Raw genomic sequence first — 19,104 nt, 5'->3', positions numbered from 1 at the left:
AGTCCTGACTTATCTTATAGACCCCATGTAACAGTGGTGCTAGTAAATTAACCATAGGTGCCATCTGGGTTAATCTTTGCACCATAATGACCACCATAGAGCCTCAGAATGCACCCCACCCCCTCGCCAAAAAAAAAGAGTGATCCAAATAGGGCAGCCTCAGGCAGGCTCCACTGAGCTGCGCCCAGGAAAGTGTCCCTCTGGCCATTGCTGGCCCATCCATGGGAATCTTGATTGGAGAGACTGAGGCCACATCTGAGCTGAGTGAGAGTGCTCTGGGATGAATTAGTAATGTCTGCTCTGGAGGCAGCCTGGGGGTTTGGAGTTGTCATTTCTGATAGACTCTGGCTACATTCAGGTTTAGGATATGGGGCCACCCCCGAGAGGCAGGAAGGTTCCAGGCCCACTCCATGGCTTGCCAGCTGTGGAGCCTGGGGAGGCGCTAACTCTCAGAGCTTTGTTTCCCATCTGGAAAGTGGATCCAATGGTTGTATGAGTTTGCTAGGGCTGCCATATCATAGTGCCACAGACTGAGTGGCTTAAACCACAGACATTTCTTTCCCCAAGTCTTGGAAGCTAGAAGCCCATGTCAAGGTGTGGGCAGAATTGGTTTCTTCCAAGGCCCCTCTCCTTGGCTTGCAGACGGCCGTCTTCTCCTCATTGTGTCTTCACATTATCTTCCTTCTGTACATGTCTCTGTCCTAATCTCCTCTGCTTATAAGGACACCAGTTGTGTTGGATCAAGACCTACCCCAATGACATCATTTTACCTTAATTACCACTTTAAAGACCCTGTTCCCAAATAAGATAACATTCTGCACTACTGGAGTTTAGAACTCCAACATATAAATTTTTGGGGGACACAATTCAGCCTGTGAGTGCTGCAACTGAGGGTTTCCTATCCATCCAGTTGCCTGAGGCTATACAACAACAGCATAACAAAAATTTTAAGTGATTTTTAATGATTTAACTAAATAAAAAAAATTTTTTTTGAGACAGGGTCTCACTCTGTCACTCAGGCTGGAATGCAGTGGTGTGATCACAACCCACTGCAGTCTGGACCTCCTGGGCTCAATCCATCCTTCACCTCAGTCTCCCAAGTAGCTGGAACTACAGGCATGTGCCACTGTGCCTGGCTAATTTTTGTATTTTTAGCGGAGATGGGGTTTTGCCATGTTGCCCAGGCTGGTCTCGACCTCCTGGGCTCAAGTCATCTGCCCACCTTAGGCTTCCAGAGTGCTGGGATTATGGGTATGAGCCACCACGCCCAACCTAAAATGTTAATTTTGTTCATGGATCTGTGAGTTGGGCAGGGTTCAGCAGGGTCAGGTTGTCTCTGTTTCATGTAGCATCAGACTGAGATGGCTCCAAGGGTGGGAGTGGGAAACTTCTGAAGCTTCTTTGCTTGCATAGGTAGTTGATGCCTCTGGGGTTGTTGGTGAAATGCTTGAGTGTGGCCTCTTCATGTAGTCTGGGCTTCCTCACAACATGGCGGCTGGGTTCCAAGCACAACTCTCCCAGGGGAGTGTGCCATGAGGAAGCCATATTACCTTTCTTGACCTCTTCTCAGAAGTCATGCTGCATCCTTTCTGCTGTATTAATTCACCTACACTATTGCAAAGACCTGCCCCATTTCAAGGGGAGGGGAATTTTTCTGCATGTCTTGTTCAGCAAACTTGGAAAATACAATTTGCTGTAATTAGAGATGAGGCTGATGAGGCTCAGAAGAGGAAAGACTTTGTGTAGGCCCACACGGCATGGGATGCCTGGCCCCTCTATTCATCCTAGAAAGCCCCTTGGAATGTGTCCACTCCCCAAGCAGGAGCCAGTGAGGCAGACTCTTCCCCAGGTCCCACATAAAGGCCTGAAGCTGGACCTCTATCTGGCCTGTGGAATGGATTTGACACCAGGAGAAAAATATTAATAACTGAATTTCTGCCTTTTTCTTAGCTCCTTACCCATACATTGCCCAGCAGGAAGTAATCAGAGTCTCCATGGTCTTCCTGGCTTGCTTAGTTCATCTGAGACCCCTTGTTCTTCTCCCCTCCTTCCTATTTCTCCGTGAGTTTCTTCTCTCTTTTTGTTTCTCTCTCCCTCTCTCCAGGCCTCTATATGTTTGTCCCTGCATCAGCATCTATTTATTGTGTCCTTGTCTCTCCCCATCTACCTCCCTCATATATTTGGATCCCACAGAGACCCTGAGGGAGGGACATTCCTGCCCCCAGGAAGCATTGTCTTCCTTGGAACCATGCTGCTGGTGGCTCAGTGCCTGGGTTCATTTGCCCAGGATGCCTGCCTACCTCACTTCTGGTCCATCATGGTGCATCCAAGAAGAAGGCTGGGAAGAAATGCACCAACTGTCTTATTGGTTTATCTTACTTAAATTTTAAACAATTAAGATAAAACTCACATAACGTGGTATTAACCATTTTAAAGTGGCCTTCAGCACATTCACAGTGCTGTCCAAATACCACCACTGTCTAGTTCCAAAACATTCCCAGCACTCCAAGATAAACCCCTGCACCCATTAAGCAGTCACTCCTCATCTTCCCCTCCAGCAGCCACTACTATCTGCATTGTGTTTTTCCTGAATTTACCTGTTCTGCATATTTTATGTAGATGGACTCATACAATATGTGGCCTTTTGTGACTGGCTTTTTTCTCTTAACATAACGTCTTCAAGGCTCATCCTTGTTGTAACACGAATCAGTACTTCATTCCTTTTTATGGCTGAATAATATTCCATTGTATAAATAGACCACCATTTGTTTATCCATTCATTTGTTGATGGACATTTGGGTTATTTTCGACTTATGACTGTTATAAATAACGCTGCTAAGAACGTTTGCGAACAAGGATTTGTTTGAGTCCCTGTTTTCAATCTCTTGGGTATATACCTAGGACTGGAATTGCTGGGTCATTGGGTATGTTTAACTTTTTGAAGAACTGCCAGTTGGCCTCACCGTTTTACCGTGAAGACCTTGCTGATGTATTTAAAGGGATCACTTTGGCACCCTGAACCTTGTATTCATCATCACTGTTTTGCCCATTTTTGTCTGAGGGCAAGAATTTATACTCACGAATCATGCACTAGCTATTCAGCAACGAAATGCTGGAAGGAATGTGGAAGGAGAGACTAGCACAGTAAGTAGACAGGGCTGGAAGATCAAGAATCATCCATCCATTCATCTCTCCATCCATCCATCCATCCATCCATCCATCCATCCATCCATCCCTCCCTCCATCCATCCACCCATCCACCCATCCATTCATGCATTCATCCATCCATTCATTTAGTAACGTTTACCAAGCACCCCACCGTGTTCCAGCCCCCGTGCTGGGCACTGAGAAGAGATGAATAAGATAATGTCCATGCCCTCAAGAAGCTCACAATCTGGGGGTGGGGGAAACAGGTGTATAAACAGACAATCAGGAAGGCCTGTGATACATTCCCCATACGGGAGGCTTTTTAAGGTGTTAGGGAAGCACTGAGGAGGAAGCAGCTGTCTGGGGGGGCCAGGCAAACCTTGAGAGATGGGCACCATTTTGACCTGGTATTGAAGGAATGGTAGGAGTTCTTTCTGAAGCAAAGGCAGGGAAGGACAGCCCAGGACTAGGGAACAGCATGAATTGAGTTAGAGAATGTGTAGCTATGGGCCATTCTTACATGTGGCCGAGGCACAGGATAGACCTGGTGGAAATAAGACTGAAATGGTTGGTAGGTTGTTGTAAAATAACTAGTGTCTTGAACAACATGCTAAAGAGCCTGAGTTCTAACATGTGGGTGCTGGGGAGCTATCAAGATTTACACTTCAGGGACTGGAGGCAATAAATGTAGCCTTCATGCCCCTGTTTATGAAATAGAAGAATTGTAGTAGCTTGTATATGTCAGAATAAACTGGGCTATGATACAGTAAAAAACAGCCCCCCAATCCCAATGGTACAAAACAGTATGTTTGTTTCTGGCTCTCACTTCGTGTCCATGGTAGGCTGGCTGGAGGATGTGCTACCCGTTTCCATAATCTGTAGTTTAGAACTTTGGGGGTAGAGCAGTCACCTTCTGGAGTGTGACTGGTCACTGTCCCAGAAAGAAAAGAGAGCAGAAGGTCACCATCCCGAAGCTTCCATGCACAATATGACATATGGCATCAGGGCCAGTCCTGCAGCCACACCTCTCTCTCTCGCTTTTTTTTTTTTTGTCAAAATGTTTTATTATGTGACATTTACTCTAACTATTCTAATTATTTTTTTCTTTTTTAAAATTATACGTTAAGTTCTAGGGTACATGCACACAACGTGCAGGTTTGTTACATATGTATACATGTGCCATGTTGGTGTGCTGCACCCATTAACTCGTCATTTACATTAGGTATATCTCCTAATGCTATCCCTCCCCTCTCCTCCCACCCCATGACAGGCCCCTGTGTGTGATGTTCCCCTTTCTGCGTCCAAGTGTTCTCATTGTTCAGTTCCCACCTATGAGTGAGAACATGCGGTGTTTGGTTTTTTGTCCTTGCGATAGTTTGATGAGAATGATGGTTTCCACCTTCATCCATGTCCCTACAAAGGACATGAACTCATCCTTTTTTATGGCTGCATAGTATTCCATGATGTATATGTGCCACATTTTCTTAATCCAGTCTATCATTGATGGGCATTTGGGTTGGTTCCAAGTCTTTGCTATTGTGAATAGTGCCACAATAAACATATGTGTGCATGTGTCTTTATAGTAGCATGATTTATAATCCTTTGGGTATATACCCAGTAATGGGATGGCTGGGTCAAATGGTATTTCTAGTTCTAGATCCTTGAGAAATTGCCACACTGTTTCCCACAATGGTTGAACTAGTTTACAGTCCCACCAACAGTGTAAAAGTGTTCCTATTTCTCCACATTCTCTCCAGCACCTGTTGTTTCCTGACTTTTTAATGATCGCCATTCTAACTGGTGTGAGATGGTATCTCACTGAGCCACACCTCTCTCTAAGTGCGCAAGGAAGTGGAGTTCTACCATGAGTCCTGGAGGAGAACAGGACATATGAGGTGAGCAACATGAATGACAACCATGTAGGTCATCTCTGAGCTCCTTCCTTATTTATGATAACAGACCTTTTGCTCAGGGATGTTCACTGCCACGTTGGTTGCAACAGCCTGAAGCCAGAGGCAATGAACATGTCCATCAACAGCGGATTAATTAAATGTTGCTATAGGCATGCTTTGAAGTGTCACACAGCTATTTAGACAAAAATGAGGTCGATTTTTTATTTGTTAAAATGGAAAAAAATGCCCCAAATATATTGTTAAATTAAAGAAAAAGTCACACCAAGGCACAAATTATTATATCTGGCATGATCTAATTCATTCCAAAAAGATAAACATACGTGTGTACGTGCGTGTGTGTGTGTGTAAAAGAGAGAGATAGATTATTCACAGATAATTTCTAGAAAGGTAATGCAGGGAACAGTTAACATTAATTACCTCTGAATGTGGGAACTGGGGCAGAGACTTTGCTGTGTTTTTCACTTCTACATCCCCAGAGCCTAATACACAGTAGGTACTCAGTATTGCCTTGCATGTAGTAGGTACTCAATAAATACTTGGCAGATGGATGGATTACTGTTTCTAAGGAGACAGATTTGGCCTTTGCATTTTATCCCCTTCTGTGCATTTATAATTTGTTTTAATTGTATGTAAATATAAAACACAGAGAATTTGATAGTTTTTAAAATGCGACAAATCTATCTTCTACTCTTCCTCCCCCATCACTCTGTGAAGGAGACAAAGATTTGGGGGTCACGTTTCTCTCAAGAGGTACAAAGAGCAGTAAGTAAGTGTGGCTTTGAAAAATCAGGGGAAAAACTGCCACGTCAGTCTTATAAAAAAACACCAAAAAACAAACGAGGGCGTTCCTGCTTCTCGTTCCATGTACTGCGGAGATATTAGTCTTGTACGGAGCTGTACAAGGCCTCCTTCGCTCGCCTCCCGGAACGAGCCTGCCAGGGTAGATGGATCACTCCTGAAGTCCCCCCACCTGCCAGCCGCACTACGTCGGGGCTTCAATTAGCTGAATGTGTTCCACGTTCCAGGGACAGAACAGCGCTGAGCCTCTGAGAGATCTTCCGCCACGATCTGCAGCTCGCGTGTGCAGAGGAAGCAATCTATTTTTTTAAATCTTATTTTAATTGTTTATGTGCTGATTTGTTGCCTGCCAACACCCCCCCCCCCACCCCATCCCCACCATCACCAGAGGAACCTCGCTTTCCTGTGAGAATGATGTTCTTGCCTGCAAAACAGCTTCACTGAATCATGGGGAATGGGTGCAACGGGGTGGGACTCCCAGGGCGGGATCTCTGTGGTGTTGGTTTGGGGGTGTCAGGAGTTGGATGGCACCCTGACTTCCATCCTGGCAGAGGGAGAAAGACCTCAGCCACCACAGAGGGCTGTCACTGGGTCTAGACTGCCTGGGTCCCAGCAGTGCAACCCTTGGTCAAATAACTCCCCTTCTCTGGCCTCATTTTTCTCATCTGCAAAATGGGGACAATAACAGCAGCTTATATAATAGGATATGATATGAGCATTTAGGGAAATAAAAATTGTAAAGAAGTACTGAAATGTGTTCACGATGAATATCTATTTTATTGTAAAGTCGCTGTCTGATAGACTGGTCACAGATGGAAGAGTGATTTGAGGGCTGAAAGCAAGTACTCTGTCCTGGAAAGTTGATATTCAGAAAGCCAACAATCAACTCTAGCGCGTCTGATGGATGAGTTTCTGGAAATGGAAATACGACTGGACAAATGACCTCTAAAGTTCTCCATTTAAGTGGAAACAGGAAAAACCTGAACATTTCCTGTGATCTACATGCCAGGCACGGTGTTACTTAGGTATGTATCAGAGGTCTGCAAACTACGTCAGCTGTCTGTTTTTACAGGGCCTATGAGCTAAAAGTAATTTTGCATATCTAAATCATGGAAAAAAATCAGAAGAAGAATAATACTCCATGACACATAAAAAATAGATGAAATTCAAATTTCAGTGTCCATCAACACATTTTGATTGGAACACAGCCACATTCGTTCTTTCACGTTTCATCTATCGCTGCTCGTCATGCCATGGTGGCAGAGGTGAGGAGTTGCAACAGAGGACATCTGGCCGGCAAAGCTGAAAATATTTACTGAAAAATTTTGCTGACCTCTGCTATCTGTGACTGTATGGAAGTTTCATACTGGCCAGATGCGGTGGCTCATGCCTGTTATCCCAGCACTTTGAGAGGCTGAGGCGGGTGGATCACTTGAGGTCAGGAGTTTGAGACCAGCCTGGCCAACATGGTGAAACCCCATCTCTACTAAAAATACGAAAATTAGCTGGGAGTGGTGGTGCACGCCTGTAATCCCAGCTACTCCAGAGGCTGAGGCAGGAGAATTGCTTGAACCCAGGAGGAGGAGGTTGCAGTGAGCCTAGATCTCACCACTGCACTCCAGCCTGGGTGACAGAATGAGACTCCACAGTCTCATAAAGAGAGAAAAAAAAGTTTCAGAGTAACACGTTGTGGCCTGTTATCATTATTAACCCATTTTATGGGCACATAAACTGAGGCTTTGAGACGCTAAGTCATGTGGCTGGCTCTAGGACGGTGGAGAGGGTGGTTATTGATAAAAATTTTTATTACTCCCAATTTACAGATGAGGAGACTGAGGTCTGCAGAGGATAAACTGCCTTGCTCAAGATTATCCTGTGAGTGAAAGCAGCGGTAAGCTTTTAATGCAGTGTAAGCATTAAAATCCCACTTTTAGGACCCGGCTGTTTCTCTTTGCAGCTGCTCTTCTCCTGTGGGAGTTAGAAGTGGATATTTCAGAGAAATCAGAAAGATCTGTCTCTGGTGGTTGGCTTAATCCAAATGCTCCTGCAAGCTGGGAACTAAAGCAGGGCTGCCAGTGGATTAAGGGGTGGTTGGGGGTCCTAGGCCAGGCATGAGCTTTGAGAATCAGAGTGGGGAGAAGAAGGGGCAGAAGAGGTGACAATCAGGACACCCATGTCTATTGGCTTTCCAGCTTCCTCCAAGACTCACCCGCATAGCTGTCCGTTGCTCCAATGATGGAAGCGACTGAGATGCATAGTTCTTGAGTTCTTGCTGTCACATGGGAAATACCCAGTGGTGTGTGTTGTAACAATCTCCAAACATAGACTCTGAAAAGACCCCATGTCCCAGCCCTGGGAAGGACTGGAAAATATTTTGCCCTTAAAGTGATTTTCATTCAAACTCAACCTAAATGGCTGTGGAGAGGGGATTACCATGGGGGCACCAACATACTGAAACACAGTGCTGCTATTGACTGTGCAGAGACAGAAGCACGAAATGATGTGGAGAGATGCCGATGCTATGTTAGAGAATAGAGAAGCAAGTTTTCAAAATGCATTCTGGGGCAATCACATTATTGCGGCAGCATATTTACACAGAATCTGAGTGTGGACTCTGCCCACGCACTGTTGGCCTTGAACTCTTTGTCCTCCTTTGTTTTGTGACCTGTAAAATGCAGGGTAAAGTGCTGCTTCTCGGGGTCGGCATGCTGCTGCTTATGTGTGATGATATATATAAATGTTTAATCGAAGTTTATTATTTTTAAAGAAAAACGAAAGAATGTTATCTATTCCATAGAAGGTGGGGAACTGCTGGTTTACACCAACCTAGGTATTTGTAGGTAAGGTAATTTTGGCCCAGAGAGGGTGAGTGACTCACTTTCCCAAGGTCACACAACAAGTTAGGTGGAGAGGTGGGAACTCCTAGGGCTGCCCTAGAGCTCTTTCTACCAGATCTACTTTTGCTCCCCCCAGAAACCACAGGATTTTCAGGGAGTTGGTTCACACTGAGACTCCTATGACATGGGTGAGGCATATGTTATCTACATGATATCTATATATATATTTTTTTTTTCCTTTGAGACAGAGTCTCGCTCTGTTGGCCACGCTTGAGTGCAGTGGCATGATCTTGGCTCATTGCAACCTCCACCTCCTGGGCTCAAGCAATTCTCTTGCCTCAGCCTCCCAAGTAGCTGGGATTACAGGCATGTGCCACCACACTCGGCTAATTTTTGTATTTTTAGTAGAGACGGGGTTTCCCCATGTTGGCCAGGCTGGTTTCAAACTCCTGACCTCAGGTGATCCGCCTGCCTCAGCCTCCCAAAGTGCTGGGATTACAGGCGTGAGCCACTGCTCCCGGCCATGATATCTATAAAGACTGTTATGTGGCTGGGTGTGGTGGCTCCTGCCTGTAATCCTAACACTTCAGGAGGCTGAGGCAGGAGAATTTCTTGAGGCCAAGAGTTTGAGGCTGCAGTAAACCATGATTGCTCCACTGCATTCCAGCCCAGGTGACAGAAACCCTATCTAAAAAAAAAAAAAAGGCAAAAAAGAAAGAAGGCTGTCAGCCCTTTAGTCCTGGAATCCAGGGCAGAAACAAAGGCCCAGTGAGGTGAGTGTGAAATCCAGAGGCACACAGCTGGTCTTAGGTCTGTCTGACTCTCTAGAGAAAATTCCAGTGAGATTCCTCAGTTTGGGAAAGTACAGACACCTCGGCCTGGGTGGCCACTGGAACTCTGTTCCCAATGGGGAAGAACTTAACAGTAGAAGGAGCTCAGAGTAGATACATTTGTTTCGACAGAAAGCATAGGAAATAGAATATAATTCCCCCTCTTTAGGTTGGTTTGGGAGAGACATGCTATAGAATGAATAATTTGTTTTGCAAAACCAGGTGTTTAAGTCCTTTGGCTCTGGGGCTTGTGCTGATATGAGGATGTGAGCAGCCCAGGAGACCACCTCCAGAGCATTTGTGGAAGGAAGAGCCTTTGTGTTGTTCTCTCTGTGTGTGTGTGTGTGTGTGTGTGTGTGTGCACGCGCGCGCACGCGCAGAGAAGCATGCACATGATGGGGTCCCAGCTGAAGTCCTGGGAACCTGACAATGCATGAAATGCATGTAGGTTACCAAGGGATGGGAGGGAAACAGTTACCATTCCGAGGTAGGAATGACCTTTCAGAGGGAGAAACAACACTGTGGCATGCAGGGAGTATTTCCTTTTATCTTTCTTCTTCCCATCCACCCACCCACTCATCTACTCATTCACCTATCCACTGTCCCACTCACTGAATTATCCACAGCTCCATCCGTCCATCCATCCATCCATCCATCCATCCATCCATCCATCCATCCATCCATCCGTCCGTCCGTCCGTCCATCCATCCATCCATCCATCCATCCATCCATCTACCTACACATCTAACTACTCACCCACGTGCCTATCTTCCCACCCACCCATTGATCCATCTACCTACCCACCCACTCACCTACTCATTCACTCATCTATCCATCCATACATTCATCCACTCACCCACCCATACATCCACTCATTCATCCATCCATGCATCCACTCACCCACTCACCCAACCATCAATCTGCCACCCACCAATATCCATCCATTCGTCTACCCACTCTTTCACCTGCTCATATACCCATTTACCCATCTATCGACCCACTCATTCACCCATTCATCCATCCATCCACTCACCCACTCACCCAACCATCCATCTACCCACACATCATCCAGCCAGCCATCTACTCATCCCTCATCCATCCACACACTCACTCAACTATCCATCTCCCCATCCATTATCTATCCATTCAGCCACCTACAAATATCCATGTATCCACCCGTTCACCCACTCAAACACCCACCCAGCTATCCATCAATTCACTCACCATCCATCCATCCATCCATCCACTCACTCACCCATCCATCCACCCACCCAGTATCCAGTTATTCACCCATCAACAAATATCCATCTGTTCATTCACTCAGATACCCATCTACCCATTTATTATTATTATTTATTATTATTTACTATCCATGCATCCACTCTTCCATTCACCCATTTATCCACCCATTGACCCATTCACCACCCCATCCATCCACGCATCTGCCCACCCACCCCCTCACCCTTCAATCCTCCCTTCCATCTACCCATCTATGCCCTATTCCAACTGTCAGCCTTGCATACACCAGTGGTTTGCAAGATGACCAGTGGCCTGGCTCTTCCCATTTTATATATGAGGAAACCACCATTCCAGTAGGATGACAGAGAATGCAGATTCTGAGGTCAGATGGAGCCAGGTCCAAATTCTGGCTCTCCCATTGGGTGGCTGTATGATCTCAGGCAAGTGACTAATGCCTCTGAGCTTGACTTCCTCTCTGTGAACTTGAACTAAGGATGCTAACTTCCCCACACCTGTGGTGAAGACGAAAGGAGATGCCGCCTGTCAAGTGCTTAGCATGGGGTCTGGCCTGAAGAATGTGCTCAATACGTGCCTCTCTTATTACCTGCTAAACATTTACTAAGTGCCTGGGGGTGCTTTGTGTGTGCTTTCTTGTCCCTATTCCCTCCAGGCTGACCGGACTCTCCTCATTCTACAGATGAGAAGACTGAGTCACCGAGAGGTTAAGGAAATGGGCAGAGCCCAGGAGGCCAATCCAGGCTGGTGGGACTCCAAATTCTACTTTCATGCTGGCCCCTGCTCTGCCACAAAACACATTGTGACATCAGGCAATATGGGGAAACCTTAGTTTCCCCAAACGTACCATGAGAGGGTGGACTAAATGATTCCCAGGGCCTCTCTTTGCTGGAAGTGTGAAGGGTGCCCTCTCAGCACATATCTGTGGAGCCTCAGATGGCTCTGACCCCGCACCTTGGAGGGCTGTGAATGTCCAAGGCTGGGCACTGTGGCCTCACTATCCCTTGAGCAATGGCTGACAAAGAGGGGTTGCGGAGACAGTCACACCTGGTTCAACCTCTATTGCTATGCCTTTCTTCCTGAACAACCGCAGTTCACAGTGAAATTCCTTAGCCTCTTGGAACCTCAATGTCCTAACCTTTAAAATGGGGATAGGAAGAATGCTTACTTCATTGGGTTGCTATGAAATCTAATAAAATAATGCTTTGAACTGACTGAGAAGGGTGTTGCAGTCAGAAGAAGGGGAATGAGCAAAAGCCAGAGGCCACTGTCCCCGGTCTGTAACATCTGATCCTATACTCACACAACAAATATATACTGAGCCACTACTGTGTACCTGGCCCAGCGCTCAGCATTGGAATACAGAGATGACGGAGATGGACAAGGAGCCTACATTCTCCCAGAGGAAACAAAAAATAGACAAGTCCGCAAATAGATGAACAAATCACTTTTGTGGGGGGTGCATGGGTTAAATTCGGTGAAGAACTTAAAACACGTGAGGAGATAATGTGCCTGGACAGGGGACAGAATTAGAAGCATGATCCACTTCTGGAGGTCAAGGCGGGTGGATCACCTGAGGTCAGGAGGTCGAGACCAGCCTGGCCAACATGATGAAACCCCGTCTCTACTAGCCAGGTGTGGTGGTGGGTGCCTGTAATCCTAGCTACTTGGGAGGCTGAGGCAGGAGAATCACTTGAACCTGGGAGGCGGAGGTTGCAGTCAGCTGAGATCACGCCACTGCACTCCAGCCTCAGCGACAAGAGTGAGACTCTATCTCAAAAAAACAAAAAAACATGTTTGGGGAAGGCCTCCCTGAGGAGGTACTGTTTGAGTTGAGAACTCACCAAATGATGGTTTGAGCCACCCTGCCGAGGCGTGTAGGGAACAGAGTGCCAGGCAGAGGGAAGAGCAAGGGCAGAGGCCCTGTGATGGGATTAGGCTGCTGGGGAAATGGAACTGGGGACCAGGGGCCATGCCAGCCCTCCTTTGGGGGTGCTTTCACATGGCTTCTGCCACATCACATTCAAAACCAGTCCCGAATTACCAGTGGCCTCTTTCCTGCTACGTGGGAGAGCTGGGTCCTGCTGCCTCTTACTTATAATTCTCCCTCCTTTTAACGACCTGCATTTCAAAATTATGTCCCCACATCCCAAGGCCGCTGGGTACCAGGTATATTTCTCCAAATCCCAATAAATAAATACAGTAAATCCATGTGCTTTCAGGGATTTTTATGGGCCAGTCTGCCAGGAAAATGGGCTGGTTGCCTCAGAGGGCAGAGCTGACAGAGCCAGCAAGGTAATTAGCTACTGAGTTATAGGGACCACTTGAAGTCTAATTATTGAGAGATCTGAGGCACCCGCCTCATTTGGGTCCAGATTTACATGGTGCTCAACGGGTTCTTTTGGTAGGTGTCTCCGTGGGGATGCAGACAGGAAGGCAGCTGCTGGGTCTCTGAGAGGAGGGACTTGGAGGTCAAAGGCTAGAGCGACACCTAGAAATGGGGTGTGTTTGGTGTGGATGCTGGGCCAGGGTGGTGCGGCCTCCTTGGGAAGCCATCTGTCTCTTCCCTCAGCACTTGCATACTCTCTGCTTCTATTTTGTTTCTCTGGTTTAGAGCTATCTCATTATACCTATTTGTTCACAAGTTTCTCCTACGAGTCTCATTCATTCATTCATTCATTCATTCATTCATTCATTCAATAAAGAGATCAAGAACACCTTTGATGCATCCGTATTTGATATAAAGGTGCAAGAGATGAGAGAGGTTCTCTTATTAAACTGTGTGTTTGACAAACGGTGCACAATATATATTTGTTGTAAGAACTCAACAACATGCTGTCTCAGTGCCATAAGACCTTGCCCTGCTCACCACTTACATTTCAGGCTATACAGGTTTAGATTGTGTGTGTGTGTGTGTGTGTGTGTGTGTGTGTGTGTGTGTGTCTATGTGCATGCGCGCATGCGTGTTCTTATGCAAACACCCAAACTGAAAGTCTCCCATGCTCCAGGCAGGTGCTAGATATTCAAGCCATTCAATGTCCCGTACAGGTCACCATCCTCTGTAGCCTGAACAGCTTCAACAACTTCCTCCCTGGTCTCTTCCCTTCTCCCTCCCTACCTTGCATTCCCTCCCCGCCCCCACCCCCCGCACCTATCCCCTGTCCCCAGAGCAGCACAGGGTGAACTGGAAAGTAAGACAGACCCTCCCTTTCCTGGGGAGAATCCAGAGTCTTAGAATGTTCCGCAAGGTCCTCTGGGATATGCCCTCCTACTACTCACCCTCACTGATCTGCTCCAGCCACTCAAGTCTGTTTGCAGCCCCTCCCACTCCCCCAGCCTCAGTCCTACCTTAAGGCCTTTGCACTCACTGAGCCCTCTGCCAAGCCTGCCGTGCTCCCAGCTAAACATCCGCCTCATTCCCTCATCTCTGTCATGCCTCTGCGTGACTCTAAACTCTCTGTTCTTTCTTTACTCTATTTTTCTTCTTAGCCCTTATCACTGCTTCTCATAGTACATATTTATTTGTTCCTGGATTCTTGTCTGCTGCGTCTTCTGTCCTCTACTAGAATTTCAGTTCCACCAGGGCAAATGTGCTGTCTCTTTTATTATGATTATGATTATTATTATTATTTTTTGAGACGGAGTCTTGCTCTGTCACCCAGGTTGGAATTCAGTGGCACGATCTCAGGTCACTGCAACTTCTGCCTCCTGGGTTCAAGCCATTCGCCTGCCTCAGGCTCCCCAGTAGCTGGGATTACAGGCGCACACCACCACACCCAGCTAATTTTTGTATTTTTAGTAGAGACCGGGTTTCACCATGTTGGCCAGGGTGATCTCAAATTCCTGACCTTGTGATCTGCCCTCCTCAGGCTCCCGAATTGCTGGGATTAATCTCAAACTCCTGACCTTGTGATCCTCCCTCCTCAGGCTCCCGAAGTGCTAGGATTACAGGCGTGAGATGTGCTGTCTCCATATTTCAACACTTTCTTTTCAGTACCTGGAACAGTGACTGGAATGTAATAGGGGCTCAATTAGCAATTTTTAAAATGAATGCATGAGTTTACCTTTGAATCTACAATAGCTAGTGCTGGCCCATAGTAGGGGATGAAATAGCTGTTCAACAAAATGTGGAGACAAATGAATAGACTGTGTGCTAAAGGTAGATAAATGTTACTGTGCATATGCATGGCCCGAGTGCCATAGGAGGGTGGGGTGCCCATGGTGGGTCTAGGGGTAAGAGATCAGCCACGGGCATTTCCCATGAGCTAATGACATTTGAACTGACTGGTGAAGCAGGAATGTGACGGATGGCTCACGTGGGAAAGGGTCTGGCAGAGAGAAACATCACATCACTCAGGGAGACTGGACGGTGCTCGGTGTTAATGTAGCAAGGAGGGTAGGGGGCTGCGGGCTGAGACAGAGACCTAATATTGGAGAACCTTGAATATAAAACTAGGAATTAGGATTGTTCCTGAGGGTCCTGTGGGGACTTGAGACAGAGGTATGCAGGGAGGGACACAGTCATATTGAGATTTCAGAGCAATCTCTTCCTTGCTCGTGAAGACCGTATTATGGGAGTGAGACAAGCTAACCTTTCTGGGAGGGGACAATAAGGGCTGATTTGAGTTGGTGACACTGGGTATCAAGAGGAGGGATAGGTCTGCCAGGGGGTGGCAGATGAGATTCTTGCATGGCTGTAGAGATCACACGTGGAGAGACTAAAGATTCATAATTCCCAGGTCTGCAAGACAGGCCAGTGTAAGCCACCTCACTGTGGGACCCACCTAGCCCTAAACTCAATTAACCAGATTTTTAAAGTATTGTGATTGCAGTCCTCATCCTTCTCCTCTCCTTTCTTTTCTCTTAAAAAATTTTTATTATATATGTTTTTTGACAGCAAAAGACTCTCAGATACTTGATGTGCTGTATATTAAGCAGAGTGGCAGCTGTGATATTGCCAAGCGAAACAAAATACAAAATTTACAGCAGTAAATTCTTCTCTCTTCAGGGTGGTTAATTATCTTAATTACTTTTATTATCTTTTATCTTTTAAGATCCTAAATTGCTTATTTCTGCCTCTCCTGCCAAAGGCGACCACATATCTTTTATTGGTGCATGCTGAGTAAAGACAGTGCTATGTACATCTTTCTGGTGAAATTTAAAGGAAATTTGATTTATAACCGGCTTCTCCTTGTGATTTTAATTGTACTAACTAGTGAAAATAAAGTTATGGGAAATAGCGACTGCTGGAAACACACACACACACACACACACACACACACACACACACACACACACACGTGCCTGCACTCCAAATCTGACAAATGCTTTTTCTTTTCTTTTCTTTTTTTTTAAATGCCCCCTCCTTTCTTCTGTGCATTCTTTGTGCGACTTGGGGGAAAACCATTTCTCTCAAGCAAATCTTAACTCGGGAGAGAAGAATTACAGGCTTTGCAAACTGTCACACTTTCCGCAGGAAACGGGGAAAGGTGATTTGGTTTGAAATAAATCCATTCGCGGTTAACATTTTAAAGCAGAGGGAAAAAAGGAAAAAAAAATCAGCGGGCACCTAGACCTGGGGATATTTCAGCCTGGGAGGTTTGGTGGCAGCTGAACTGGTGGAAGATGAACAGCACCGCAGCCTGAGCTGGGGAGACCTGGGAGTGTGGAGGGGTCAGGTACCTAGCGAGTGACTTCATTAGGGGGCGGCGTGGTCTGTGGTTAAGAACTTGAGTTTGGAATAGATGGCTTAAGGTGGCAGAGGCTGGAAGGAAGCCACGATCCTATAGCCAGAGAGTCTTGCACCAAAGGCATCCTGGAATGTAGAATTATTGCTGGAGGTTAGAGCAGCCTCTCTTGGAGGTCACCCTGTAGAATCATGCCTGGAAGCTACAGCTTGGGATCCAGGTGGACCTGGGTTTAAATCCTGCCTCTGCCAAGTTTGAGGTGTGTGATTGTGGCACACCACCTGTTCTCTCTGTGCCCATTTCTTCATCTCTACAATGGGGATGATACTAATGAAGACTGAATGGAATGATGGCATGGGGGTGATGCCATGAGCTCTGCTATCCCCCTACTGTGATGGGAAATGAAGGTTCAGAGAGGCCAAGTCACCTGCCGAAGACCACACAGGTTCATGCGGGGAGACAATCATAGCATTCCACTGACCCTTCTGATTCCATCTAGGGTGTGGGATTCTGCAAACTCAAAGGGGGAGCCTCAAGACTATACCTAATGTAAATGACGAGTTAATGGGTGCAGCACACCAACATGGCACATGTATACCTATGTAACAAACCTGCACGCTCAGCACATGTACCCTAGAACTTAAAGTATAATAAATTTTTAAAAATGAGTAAATGATAAAAAAAAAAAAAAAAGACTACCTGGGAAGGGGTGTGAGAGAGAGGCCCAGATGGGAGAGGGCAGAGGCGGGATGGAGGTGGAGAGCAGGTCTCTGTGCTCCCTGAAGGGGCAGGGAGAAATCTCTGTGGTTTCCTTTGCTGAAAGCACCTGGTGAGGTGAGGGGAGGTGGCACTGGGGAGGGACAGGTATTCCCTTCCTGCCTCTGTTCAAAGAGAAGTGTGATGTACAAGAGCATTTCGTGTGTGGAGCGGGGGTGGTTCTTCGAGCTTCACTGAAGCCTATGGGATCGCAGCCCCAGGTCTCAGAGGCAACGCCACCCGTAAGCGTGGCCTGGAGGGAGGCACCTGCCAGCCCCTTTCTGACCCCCTCCCTGCCCCTCTCCCTCGCACCCAGGCAGGCGTCACTTCTTGCCATCTGCGGTTCTTGGTGAGCTGATCGGGGGACTTCCCCATTTTTAGCGCTGAAATCCCACGTCCCATGAGACCCTTCCCGTCCCTGTGGCATGTTAGTCACCTGTGTCTTGGCCTTTTTCTGTTTCTCTGCCTCTCTGTGTCTGTCTGTCTCCTTCCACCCTTTCTCCTTCTTTCTCTTATGGGTCCCTCCACCCCCCTGGCCAACAAAGCACTAGTTTGCATGTCCCGAGGTGGTGGGGGCAAGGGGGAGTGCTCCAGACAGCCATGTCAAGAGACAGAACTGAGAGCGGGGAAGAGAGGAGAGGAGGCCAGGCGAAGCGGTTGTCTGGTAGGAAGAAGGGGCTTGCCGTGGGGGAAGGGGCTGCATTCTCCACCCCTCAGAGAGACCCTCTAAATTCGTCTGGGCTTCTGCACATGGGCCTGCTTTCCCATCCTTTTTTTTTTCCTATACTGAGCTCAGGGTGAGACGGGATGTGTGTGTATTTATGCACACACACGCGAGTTGCATGTGAGCTTGCGTGTGTGCTTGTGTGCATGCCTGTGCAGGCTCATTGTGGAAGGATCTGGAAAAAGAGGGCTTTCCTGGGTGGGTAGGGAGCCTGACCCTCTCCTGCCAGAGGCTGTCTAGTGCTACAAACCTCTCCGGAACTGTGGCCTTTTGGGGAGCTGGGGCAGGAGACACTAAGAGACAGGGAAAGCAGGATTCAGGGGTGGGGCGGGGTGTGGGGTGGGAGTTTCCCTGCCCCTGAGAGTCCTCTTCGGTAACCCCTTGTCATATGTGGCCAATAAGCACGTGGCATCCGGCTGGGGGGACCTACCTGAGGAACCGAAGGTTAAATTAACCCATTTCTTGTTTGTCCCAAGAGCACGGTGCTGGGGGGGCAGGCTGCACTTTCCTTTCGTCCTAAATGGAAAATGGATTAAATTTAATTTTAATGATTTAAATTTTAAAATGCAGTTATTGGAAAACGTTTAAGTATGTTTGGAATCCCTGTCCACATGAATCCACATTTTCAACCGTCGTATCCGAATGGAGATGTGTTACATAATACACACCGGATCTCAAAGCCTCAGTACCAAGAATGAATGTCAACTCTCCGAATTCCACATTTTTAACACTGGTGGGTTGCCTATGGGAATGATGGTATTTCTGTTAAGTTGGGTTCAATAAAACATATCATTGAAATTAATTTCACGGTTTCTTTTTACTTTTTAAAAATCCGGTTACTACAAAATTACAAATGACACCGGTGGTGTCAAATCCTATCCTGTTCCTCCTGTCCCTGTCACCAAGAAATAGTCCGTCAACCTCACTGCACTGAGACATGAAGTTGCCTTGTTTGAGGTTGTTTTTATCCTCTTCATTCTTCTCTTGTTGTAGGAAGAAAAAGTTCCACCCAACTGAAATGAACAATTTTTAGAATGGGAGGATTAACGAAGCCTCGGACTGGTAATGCTGGTTTCAAAGCCCCCCCCGCCCCCACCCGCTGTATTCCTTGTCTACTCTGGGGTGTGGGGGCGGGCAGCAGAGAGTGAGGTCTGTCTG

The 19,104-nt window shown here is 46.9% G+C and overlaps 1 long non-coding RNA gene across 1 annotated transcript; it reads left to right on the top strand.

Moving 5' to 3' along the window:
* Window positions 1-6,514: 6,514 nt before the first annotated feature.
* LOC139358948 (uncharacterized) lies at window positions 6,515-18,725 on the top strand. The gene is made up of 3 exons (XR_011614434.1): window positions 6,515-6,883; window positions 7,682-7,749; window positions 18,517-18,725. It is a non-coding gene; the product is annotated as an uncharacterized lncRNA (long non-coding RNA).
* The last annotated feature ends 379 nt before the right edge of the window (window positions 18,726-19,104 follow it).

Source organism: Macaca nemestrina, chromosome 15 (genome assembly GCF_043159975.1).
Source record: "Macaca nemestrina isolate mMacNem1 chromosome 15, mMacNem.hap1, whole genome shotgun sequence".
Classification (NCBI taxonomy): domain Eukaryota; kingdom Metazoa; phylum Chordata; class Mammalia; order Primates; family Cercopithecidae; genus Macaca; species Macaca nemestrina.
This window is presented reverse-complemented; position numbering and strand designations above follow the sequence as displayed.